Source organism: Physeter macrocephalus, chromosome 5, assembly GCF_002837175.3.
Source record: "Physeter macrocephalus isolate SW-GA chromosome 5, ASM283717v5, whole genome shotgun sequence".
In the NCBI taxonomy this organism is placed as follows: Eukaryota; Metazoa; Chordata; class Mammalia; order Artiodactyla; family Physeteridae; genus Physeter; species Physeter macrocephalus.
In genome coordinates, this window is record NC_041218.1 from 107,812,930 (window position 1) to 107,825,613 (window position 12,684).

At 47.0% G+C, this 12,684-nt stretch overlaps 1 protein-coding gene across 1 annotated transcript in view; it reads right to left on the reverse strand.

Annotated features, from left to right (window-relative positions):
• The window catches only part of ABCA13 (ATP binding cassette subfamily A member 13), a 79,095-nt gene that overhangs the window by 7,237 nt on the left and 59,174 nt on the right, over positions 1 to 12,684 (reverse strand). The window contains exon 10 of the mRNA XM_055085144.1: positions 9,226 to 9,329. The gene's annotated coding sequence lies outside the window, so the exon portion shown is untranslated. The remainder of the gene's footprint in view (positions 1 to 9,225; positions 9,330 to 12,684) is intronic.

A 12,684-nucleotide genomic window follows, 5' to 3' on the forward strand; every position in this document is an offset into this window, starting at 1 on the left:
TTTTCCGATCACAATGCTATGAGACTAGATATAAATTACAGGAAAAAATCTGTAAAGAATACAAACACATGGAGGCTAAACAATACATTACTTAATAACTAAGAGATCACTGAAGAAATCAAAGAGGAAATCAAAAAATACCTAGAGACAAATGACAATGAAAACACGAAGATCCAAAACCTATGAGATGCAGCAAAAGCAGTTCTAAGAGGGAAGTTTATAGCAATACAATCCTACCTCAAGAAACAAGAAACATCTCAAATAAACAACCTAACCTTACACCTAAAGCAATTAGGGAGAGAAGAACAAAAGAACCCCAAAGTTAGCAGAAGGAAAATAATCATAAAGATCAGATCAGTAAGAAATGAAAAAAAAAATGAAGGCAATGATACAAAGATTAATAAAACTGAAAGCTGGTTCTTTGAGAAGATAAACAAAATTGATAAACCATTAGCCAGACTCATCAAGATAAAAAGGGAGAAGACTCAAATCAACAGAATTAAGAATGAAAAAGGAGAAGTAACAACGGACACTGCAGAAATACAAAAGATCATAAGAGGTTACTACAAGCAACTCTATGCCAATAAAATGGACAACCTGGGAGAAATGGACAAACTCTTAGAAAAGTACAACCTTCCATAACTGAACCAGGAAGAAATAGAAAATATAAACAGACCAATCACAAGCACTGAAATTGAAACTGTGATTAAAAATCTTCCAACAAACAAAAGCCCAGGACCAGATGGCTTCACAGGCTAATTCTATCAAACATTTAGGGAAGAGCTAACACCTATCCTTCTCAAACTCTTCCAAAATATAGCAGAGGGACGAACACTCCTAAACTCATTCTACGAAGCCACCATCACCCTGATACCAAAACCAGACAAAGATGTCACAAAGAAAGAAAACTACAGGCCAATATCACTGATGAACATAGATGCAAAAATCTTCAATAAAATACGAGTAAGCAGAATCCAAAGGTACATTAAAGGGATCATACACCATGATCAAGTGGGGTTTATTCCAGGAGTGCAAGGATTCTTCAATATATGCAAATCAATCAACGTGATACACCATATTAACAAATTGAAGGAGAAAAACCATATGATCATCTCAATAGATGCAGAGAAAGCTTTCGACAAAATTCAACACCCATTTATGATAAAAACCCTGCAGAAAGTAGGCATAGAGGGAACTTTCCTCAACATAATAAAGGCCATATATGACAAACCCACAGCCAACATCGTCCTCAATGGTGAAAAACTGAAACCATTTCCACTAAGATCAGGAACAAGACAAGGTTGCCCACTCTCACCACTCTTATTCAACATAGTTTTGGAGGTTTTAGCCACAGCAATCAGAGAAGAAAAAGAAATAAAAGGAATCCAAACTGGAAAAGAAGAAGTAAAGCTGTCACTGTTTGCAGATGACATGACACTATACATAGAAAGTCCTAAAGATGTCACCAGAAAACTACTAGAGGTAATCAATGAATTTGGTAAAGTAGCAGAATACGAAATTAATACACAGTGTATAGGAATCTCTTGCAGTCCTATACACTAACAACGAAAAATCAGAAAGAGAAATTAAATAAACACTCCCATTTCCTACTGCAACAGAAAGAATAAAACACCTAGGAATAAACCTACCTAAGAGGCAAAAGACCTGTGTGCAGAAAACTATGACAATGATGAAAGAAATTAAAGATGATACAAACGGATGGAGAGATATACCATGTTCTTGGATTGGAAAAATCAACATTCTGAAATTGACTATACTACCCAAAGCAATCTACAGATTCAATGTAATCCCTCTCAAATTACCAATGGCATTTTTCACAGAACTAGAACAAAAAAATTTACAATTTGTTTGGTACTACAAAAGACCCCGAATAGCCAAAGCAATCTCTACAGTAATCAAGACAGTATGGTACTGGCACAAAAAAAGAAATATAGATCAATGGAACAGGATAGAAAGCCCAGAGATAAACCCACGCACATACTGTCACCTTATCTTTGATAAAGGAGGCAAGAATATACAATGGTGAAAAGATAGACTCTTCAATAAGTTGTACTGGGAAAAATGGACAGCTACCTGTAAAGGGATGAAATTAGAACACTTCTTAATACCATACACAAAAATAAACTCAAAATGGATTAAAGACCTAAATGTAAGGTCAGATACTATATCAGAATGGGAGAAAATATTTTTAAATGAAGCAACTGACAAAGGATTAATCTCCAACACACACGAGTGGCTCATGCAGCTCAATATCAAAAAACCAAACAACCCAATCCAAAAATGGGCAGAAGACCTAAACAGACATTTCTCCAAAGAAGATATACAGATTGCCAACAAACATATGAAAAGATGCTCAACATCACTAATCATTAGAGAAATGCAAATCCAAACCACAATGAGGTATCACTTCACACCGGTCAGAATTGTCATCATTAAAAAATCTACAAACAATAAATGCCAGAGAGGGTGTGGAGAAAAGGGAACCCTCTGCACTACTGGTGGGGACGAAAATTGATACCGCCACTATGAAGAACAGTATGGAGGTTCCTTAAGAAACTAAATATAGAACTACCATATGACCCAGCAATCCCCCTCCTGGGCATATACCCTGAGAAAACCGTAATTCAAAAAGATACACGTACCACAATGTTCATTGCAGCACTATTTACAATAGCCAGGACATGGAAATAATATAAATGTCCATTGACAGATGAATGGATAAAGATGTGGCACGTATATACAATGGAATATTACTCAGCCATAAACATGAACAAAATTGAGTTATTTGTAATGAGGTGGATGGACCTAGAGTCTGTCATACAGAGTGAAGTCAGAAAGAGAAAACAAATACCATATGCTAACACATATATATGGAATCTAAAAAAAAAAAAAATGGTACTGATAAACCTAGTGGCAGGGCAGAAATAAAGACACCGACGTAGAGAATGGACTTGAGGACACGAGGGGCGGGGGATAAGGGTCAGCTGGGATGAAGTGAGAGAGTGACATGGACATATGTACACTACCAAATGTAAAATGGATAGCTAGTGGGAAGCAGCCACATAGCACAGAGAGATCAGCTTGATGTTTTGTGATGACCTAGGGGGTGGGATGGGGAGGCTGGGAGGGAGGCTTAAGAGGGAGGGGATGTGGGGAGATATGTATACATATAGCTGATTCACTTTGTTTAATCTACAAACAATAAATGCCAGAGAGGGTGTGGAGAAAAGGGAACCCTCTGCACTACTGGTGGGGACGAAAATTGATACCGCCACTATGAAGAACAGTATGGAGGTTCCTTAAGAAACTAAATATAGAACTACCATATGACCCAGCAATCCCCCTCCTGGGCATATACCCTGAGAAAACCGTAATTCAAAAAGATACACGTACCACAATGTTCATTGCAGCACTATTTACAATAGCCAGGACATGGAAATAATATAAATGTCCATTGACAGATGAATGGATAAAGATGTGGCACGTATATACAATGGAATATTACTCAGCCATAAACATGAACAAAATTGAGTTATTTGTAATGAGGTGGATGGACCTAGAGTCTGTCATACAGAGTGAAGTCAGAAAGAGAAAACAAATACCATATGCTAACACATATATATGGAATCTAAAAAAAAAAAAAATGGTACTGATAAACCTAGTGGCAGGGCAGAAATAAAGACACCGACGTAGAGAATGGACTTGAGGACACGAGGGGCGGGGGATAAGGGTCAGCTGGGATGAAGTGAGAGAGTGACATGGACATATGTACACTACCAAATGTAAAATGGATAGCTAGTGGGAAGCAGCCACATAGCACAGAGAGATCAGCTTGATGTTTTGTGATGACCTAGGGGGTGGGATGGGGAGGCTGGGAGGGAGGCTTAAGAGGGAGGGGATGTGGGGAGATATGTATACATATAGCTGATTCACTTTGTTTTATAGCAGAAACTAACACAACATTGTAAAGCAATTATACTCCAATAAAGGTATAAAAAAAATAAAAAATTTAAAAATAAAAATATGCAAAAAAAATACTGGGAAAAAACCAAAAAACATATGACTATAAATATCTGAAAAAGTGAAACTAATGGTGGAATTTCTTTCCTTCTTTTACCATGCTGTACTATACAAATTCTGCAGGAAGTATGGTAGTTTTCCTATCGGGGAATGGACATACAACAGTCTGCTCATTGGGTTAGTGTATGTTCAGATCAAGATCATACTGGTCAGACTTCCGCGCAGCCAGAGGTGGAGATGCAGCCCATCAGGTCAATGCGAAGGACAATTTCTGGGCCATACTGAAGTGAGGCGTGTCGCTTGCCCTGGGTTTCGGATCTTTCCACTTTCCATGAGCTGGGATGGGGAAACAGCTAAGGAGTCACCTCAACCATGAAGCTGATGAGAAAGCACCACGGTGGAAAGAACCTGCGTCCCTGGACGACCTTGGGCTTTCGCACAGCTCAGCAGCACGAACTGTGACTGCAGGCGAGAAAAGCATGTCTGTTTTCAGCCACTGTCATTTAGGGTCTTTGTTATGAAATCTTAGGGCCATAAACATCCCTAACGTGCTTTGTATATTTTTCTGTTCACACGTGTCTTTCTCTATGTTTCTTCAATTAATTTCCATTTAAAATAAACTTACCATTTTTATTAATGCATGGTAGGTCTTTAATTAAAGTGGGAGAAAATGTAGTCACTTCTACATAACCTCGCTAAACACGGATCCCAAATCACAACCGATATTAATTAAGGCCGCAGAGCAATGACTCGGAATTTCCAATTGAATGAGCATCAGCTATCAAACAGCTATGCTCCAAACACGTGGGATTCCACTGAGTCTCAGCCTAGAGGCAGAGATTTGAGATTCTGATGGTCTTCAGCATCAAGAGGAATAAACGAAGTCAAGGTGCTACAACAACGAAAGGAATCTCTGACCACTGACTCAAAAATAAACACCATGTTTCCTTTTGGCGGTTCGGCTGACCAGGACAGAAGTAGGGCAGGTGATGCAGAGGCTTAAGGGTTTATATTGGAGTTTCTCAGATGAGCGTTTGACGGATGGGGAGGAGGCAGTCCTGGTCCCTCTTGGTCGGGCTGATTTTAATTCCTCATATAGAGTAAATGGGGACCCAGCACTCCTACCCTTGGTGCCCTGCCCCCTGCTCCCCCCGTGGCCCCCCAGGATAAGAAATGGGGGAGGAAGAGAGACTCAAAATTAAAAGGAAACTGCAGTTCAGAGACTTCTCAGCTGACGGCACTGCTTTAGGATCAGGGAATCGATCCAAGGCTGCCCCGCTCTTCATTATCACTGAGTCATTTAGATCTTTGTGTTGCACAAATACAGACAGATTTTTGGAAATAAAGATGCATCATTAATGTGAAACCAAATGCACAGGAAGACATAAAAAAGAAATTACAGTGATATGAGAACTGTCTGCAACAATTATATGTTATATGAAAATTACCAGGAATTTGTAACGTGACACCTGTGTACCCAACCTCAGAACTGACACATCAGCACAGGGGCTTCAGCACTGGCAGAATGACTACAGAAATACAGAGCTTCGGGGCCTCCCTGCTGGCGCAGTGGTTGAGGGTCCGCCTGCCGATGCAGGGGACGCGGGTTCGCGCCCCGGTCCGGGAGGATCCCACGTGCCGCGGAGGAGGACCCCACGTGCCGCGGAGCGGCTGCGCCCGTGAGCCGTGGCCGCTGGGCCTGCGCGTCCGGAGCCTGTGCTCTGCGACGGGAGGGGCCGCAGCGGTGAGAGGCCCGCGTACCGCAAAAAAAAAAAAAAAGAAATACAGAGCTTCCTGAAATGGCACAGCAAGAGGGGCACTGAAGCAAGAACCGTGTATACATTATGATAAAGTAGAGAATTTGCCTAATTTAATTCATTTCGATGTAAAATTTTATTTTCAGAAGAGAAACGGAACAAAGACCAAAAAAAAACAAGGTCAGGACTTCTGGCTACAGTCAAGGGTAGACATGGACAGAAGACAACTATGAAACTGGACAAAATGAACAAAAACAATACGTTTCAGAATTCTGGAAACTGACCCAAGGCATATGATAACATAAGAGACAGTTACAGGCGACAAACTGCTGAACCAGGTAAGAAGGGGGTGGTCTGCAGCGTTCTGGCTTACAACACGCAGCCCTAGCAGGCGGGCCGGGCTGCGAAGCTCAGCAGCCCCTCTGCCCCTGCTGAAGGGGGCACACACCGTGGACCACCGGGCCGTGCCCACACCCAACAGCACGGTCAGCATTCCGGCTCTTGCAGAGTCCAGCAAAAGGAAGGGCCGACAGCTCAGGGTCTGGTCTGTGGCCGTGTCCCGCACGGAGCCCGTGAGGCGGCGTGTACAGCACGAGAGGAGGAAGAGGCCCAAGCCAGCCACAGGCTCCGCGTGAGCCCAGAGGCCCTCCGCCCGCCACCCATGTACACCCTGCAGAGACCAGAGGAAGCAGGAAAGAGAAAAGTGAACCAACTAGAAAACAGCCTGAATTTGGAATGCCCTGCCCCGCCCTCACGCAGATCGTGGCAGAGACAGAAGAGAACCCTTGTTGGCCTGAGGTGGTCAAGCACAGGCTCTGCCCGGCAACTGGCCTGTATACAAACAGCGTGACTCTGAAAAACCCAGGCTTTAAAAAATGAAAACAAAATCGAAAAAACCAACTAGGAAGAGGCCCCAGGACCTACTCACTGCAGGGGAAAGACTTGTCATAGATTCCTCCCAAAGAAACACAAACGAACCCCAGGTAGGACAACAGAGATCTACATCCAGACACATCAAAGTCGAGATGTTGAGAGCCACCGAGAAATCTTGAGCGAGTCAGCCATATGTGACTGATGGTGTCGGAACCGTTAGTGGTTGGCTTCTCATAAGAAGCAACGCAGGTGAAAAGTCAGAAGGTGACATGTTCGTTAGGAAAATGTCAATTAAAACCACACATCACCGGGATGGCAACAATCAGGAAGATAGTGCTGACAGGGGTGGGGAAACACTAAAAACTTCATCAGCGTTTCCAGGAATAATAAATGATAAAGACACTTTGGAGAACAGCTCTGCAGCCTCTTCAAGTGCTAAACAGAACCTACCATACAACCCAGCAGGAGACCCCAGAGAGAAATAGAAACGTGTGTCCAAAGACATGTATGAGACTGTTCACAGCACGTTGCACTGAACAGCCGATTCGGGAACGATCCAAAGGGCCACGACGGGTGAGTGGACGACAAATGCTGTTCCGCTGCCCCGTGGACACAGGCCCACTGCTGGGTGCCACGTGGTGACCCGCAGACACATGACAAGTGACAGTCACATTCAGACAGCTACAGGTCACATGATTCCATGCAGATGCAATACGCAGGAAAGGCACATTTACGGAGACAAAGAGTCGGGGGCGGATGGGGGTTAACCGAGAACAGGCACGAGACTCGGAGGTGACGGGAATGTCCTGAACTGGGTGGTGGCGACCCAGCCACAGGTCCGCAGCCTGACTAAAACCCCACAGAAAGGTGCACTTAAAGTGGGGAAATTACATGGTATGTCAAGTATACCTCAAAGAGACTTTTTAAAAAAATGGTTAGTGGTTAGTCCGACAGTAAGAACTTCAGGAATGTCTGGCAACAGGCAAACTATCAGTGAATGAGTGTAAGTTTAAAAAAAAAAAAAAAGGCAACAGTGGTGTGAACGGCATGGTTCCTTCACAGTGGGTCGACTTTGCCTGGACCTGAAGGGCGGCCACCGGCACTCACCACGGGACCTGGCTCTGAGATTTCCTGCGATGGGATCGTGGATTGACAGCACCAGTGTTATCTTCACGTAAACTGGCGCTGCTGGAGCCATCAGCAAGGCCTCCGAGACCCCCTCAGGAAACTCCCATTTCGAATGATGGGCCGGCTTTGCATTTCACGTCTAGCGACAAGGAGCAGGCCGCTCGCGCCAGCTCAGACTTATCGGTTCAGGAACATCTGGGGGTCCCTCCTCCCCCACAGGTCTTGCTAGGAACCCTCAGCCTGCAAGGTCCCGGCTGGTCTCCACCTGGCCGTTGACCACAGCTGTGGCTGCAAGAGCAAACTTGCAGAACTTGAGGGCCAGACGCAGAGCCGGCCGGCTTGTCAGCTGCTATAGAGAGCAGCGTCCTCAGGTTGGTGTTTATCGCCTGTCCAACAGGCCCCCGTCCGTGCCTGCAGCACCCCGGGGTGACTCGGGCTTAGGGAACCAGCTGACTTTGCTGACACCAGATGCTGCTCTCGCTGTGAATAATCGGCCTTTTGTCTCTGACCCACGAGTCGCCTGTCTCCTGCAAGCATCCAAGAACCCCGAGCGCCAAATCTGCAAGCTTGCAAGTGAGGAAGAATCCCGCATCCTCAGTTCTTGACACTTAGCTCCTCGCGCATTTGACTTACAAGTAGGAAGAAAGCACGTGTAAACCCTAAAGCCTGATCTCCGCTGTAGTACATACACACACACTGTATACAAAATAGGTAACTAATAACGAGCTACTGTACAGCACAGGGAACTCTACTCGGTACTCTGCAATGGCCTATACGGGAAAACATTCTAAAAAACAGTGGATGTATCTATATGTATAACTGATTCACTTTGCCGTACAGCAGAAGCTAACACAACATTGTAAATCAACTACACTCCAATAAAAATTAATTAAAAATAAAGTAAAATAAAAAGAATGTTTATGGGCCAAATCACAGCACTCGCTCTCCATCAGGGGGCTGAAGAAACCTAAGAATTGCATTGCTCTGTGGCCTGGAACAGTGCAGTGTACGGCTAAAAACAAACCAATGATTTTGAAATCTCACTGCAAGACTAATTCTGTGGGGATGGAAATATGAGACCCAATTCAGAAATGTGTTGGGTTTTCAATTCAGGTTAGTCTAGTGCTGGGATAAAGGGGCAGAAATGTGGCTGCAGCAGGACCCGAGGAAGGCGCCCAGCCGTCCAGCAGCGATGGACACCCAGGGTGTGGTAGATGAGGGACGGCTGGCTTCAGAGCCCAGCTCAGCCACCCGCTGGTGGAGCGGCCTCGGTGGTGTCCCTCGGTCTCTCTCTGGTCAGTGTCCTGACCTATGTCAGGGGGTGAGCAGTGACATCTCCGTCGCAGGGTGGTATGGGGACAGCGGGTCGTGTGGGGAGCATTGCGTCCGGCCTGGGTGCCCCCCGGCTTTGAGGGGCCGTGCTCACCTGTGGGAGCTCAGGACCACGGCACAGCCCTCCTGAGCCTCCTCCGTCACCGCCTCCCACAGGTGCCGCTTCGAGCAGGGATCCACCTCTGAGCTGGGTTCGTCCTGAAGGAGAGAAAACTCGCAGGGTGAGGGGGCGCGGGGAGAACAAACATCCGCAGTGCGAGGGCGGCAGGCCCAGCCCGGAGGGAACCCCGGCCTCAGCTCCAGGCCACGCTCCACACCCAGCAGAGGCCGGGGCCCCTCAGGTCAGCCGGGCCCCCCTAGGGATCTGGGGAGGTAGGCCGGCCTGGATGCACCCCAACCTCTACAAAATTCCAGAAGGATCTACCCGAGAAAGACGTAGGAGAGCAGAAAAAGGCTTTGTTGATATCACGTCATCAAGTAAACTGACACTTCTTGAAACCCGAAGCTTTCTCCTTCAATAAACACTGAAGCACTTCTTATTCGAACCACTTTTGAGAGAGATGTTTCTAGGCTGCATGATGCGTTTCTGTGCTTTGTAGTCAGGAAGTACCGAACACATTATTCTTAAGAGCTGAGGGTCATCAACTGCCCCAAAGAAAGAAACAGAAGGAAAGTGGACACAAAATGGCACTGGGCAGGAAAGCAGACACCAGCAAACATGGGGTCTTTTCTGCAAATCGCGCGATACAGTGTATAGTTAGTTATAAACCAGGTGGACGGAAGGTGTGACCAGGCATTGTTCCCTGAGAGAGTCGGACGCATCGTTCCCACACAGGTGTCGGGGGGGCGATGCTTGTCCGGTCTCAGGACAAGGGGACGCTAAGGGCCCTTCAATGCATGTCCGCCACCAGATGCTCTGAACACTCACTGTCACCACCGTCACTAAAGCTCAATGGGGAGGCTTTCACGGGCTGCCTTCAAGGACTCTGATGGACAGACACTGTCATCAGGACCGTTTCACACGAGGAGGAAACGTGCACACAACGTGTGAGTTCCCACCCCGGTCGCCACGCCCAAGCCTGGGTGAACCAGGGTGCCGAGAGCAGGGCTGCAGGACGGGAGAAGCTGACTGGCTGCGGTGAGCTGGGGACCCGCTCCAGGACGGAGGCCCCATCCCGACCCAGGAGACATGGGGGTGAGGCTGGGCGGGCAGTTCTGCTGAAGGTAAGGAACGGCCCTGTGGGAATTCTTCAGCGCAAGCCGGCCTTCTTTTGTAAGGAAAACGCGTTTGCAAACTGCAAAATCGTCCAAGTGTTAGGTTTTCGTTACCCGATTTCAGAAGATGCAATTACACGGTAGTCCTTGATTTCAGACCTTGCAAAAAAGCAAGCTTAGTGCAAGTAAGAGGAAACTTCAGCTCAGATTGCAGAAGACAGTCCACGAACGATGGGGTCATTTTTCCAGCACAGGTCTTCTGAATCCCCTTTAACTCCCCGCCCTGAAATGCTGTTTCCATGTAAAGAACAAGAACAGGAAAAGAAAGAATGTATCTTGTTTCCCATATTTTTCCACGTTCCTCAGACCTTCTACAAGCGCAAAGCCCTGGGAAGCCCTCTAATGATTAGAATCCAGTCTATGGCTCACAAAGATGACTTCTATTTATTATTTGAATGATACTACTTTTAGCTGTTTTGAAATGCAAAACCATTGGCTCTATTTCTTGACACTTGACCACCTCCAGTTCATGTTTCCATCCAGCCAAACTGGATTAATTTCTGTTCCCACGTGGATCATAGAAGGCCTTGTCCCAAGGCCACTACCCGTGCTCTGCTCTCCCGCCGGACGCCCTCCCCTCCCCACCCAGGCCCATCCTGCACCCTGACCCCCACCCTCACGATTCCCCACGGACAGAGTCGCTACAGCTGCGACCATCATATCTGCAGGGAGGACAAGACTTAAAGCAACAGACCAGAGGACGAGCGTGCGTCGGTTTTCAGATTACAAGTGAATTCTGGTATTCTTTTAAAATATTGTCTTTAATGTTACAATTGTATCAAATCTTCAACTGGATAAATAAAAGGGAGTCAAAGAGTGTTTAGCTTCTGTAAAATTCCAATGGTATTTTAGATTCTGTTCAGAAAATGTTGATTTAGGGCCAAACGTTTACGAGTTCAGAAGCCCGATTTTGCCAATTTTGAATGTCCTCCCCGGAGGAACTCTGATAGGTCAAAGCGTCTTATTTGCAGACACGGGCACGTCCCTGATTCGTCCGCTACTCGCCAGTACGAGAAGGTCGGGCTTCCCCAGCAGGGCCAGGGCTGTGGACAGCTTCCTCTTGGTCCCCCCGCTGCAGGCGGGCACAGGTTTGTCCACGTGGGCTTCCAGGGGGAGGCGCCTCACGAGGTCCCCGGCCACCTGAAGGAGAGGGGCTGTCTCTGAAGGCACCCCATTCGCCGAGGGACCCGCCACCCCGTGGCACGGGGCTCTGGGCCTGGAGCCCTGCTCCCTCCGGCCCCTCCCGCCAACCCTCCCCCGCTCAGCCCAGCTCCTGAAACAGCCCCTCCGGGACACGGGGGTGCTGCGAGTGGACAGACTGGGCTCTCCTGGGTGAAGCTGGGTTTTCTGCACCTGTGAGTCACGGAAGCGGCGGCCAGAGCCCTGAGCTCGGGGCTGGCGCTCGGGGAGCAGCCCGGGGCAGAAATGTGGGGTCCGCGGGGCCAGGCTCACCTCCACGCTGAGGCGAGCGGACACAGGTGAGGCAAACAACGACGGAGGGGGATCTGAGTAGGGATGAAACCCCGAGAGAGGGGGCTTCAGGAGGCAGAGGAGCAAGGGGGAGCCTTCAATATCCCCCAGGACAGCAAGAGCCCTCTCAGGACACTGCACACCCAGCTCAGTTTACAAAGAAGAGTCAGGGTCCTGCTTATTCGCAACCACTGGGCATCCTCGTAGCAAACCCAGAGGATGGTGTCTGCCCATCACCAAACAGAGCCCCTCGGCCCCAGGGACGTCCCGGCCCCTGTACATCAGGCACGGTCACCACTCCTCTTCCTCCTTGGCTGAGCAGCTCACCACTTCTTCATAAGTCCGTGAAGCCCCAGATCCTTTCATTCTCTCTCCTTAGCGGAAAAAAGCACACCCCCCAGCCCCACCTTAGCTGCTCTGCACTCAGTTCTGTCTGCTTCCGGGCTGGGCTGGCTCCTCTGGGAGCTGAGACGAAGAAACTTCCTTGTTTCCATCTATGCGTGATTTTAAAATGTTGTAAACTGTTTTATTCAACTCTTGTGACCCTAGAAGTGTTAACAAAGATTTGGTTTTTTTTCAATATCATCATGTAACCAAATTGGTCAAGATTGTATTTTAATTCAAATATAAGAGAAGTGGGAAAAACTCTACAGGACTCTGGAGGTGGGCTAATGCGTATGCATCCTAAATAATCCGATACAGCAGAACTTTAAACCAATGTTCAGACTTTTTTGGAAAAATGCATAAAAGTTGGGATAGTAATAATAATAGTGATAATTACAACGATGAAATACTAAGGACTTCTAAA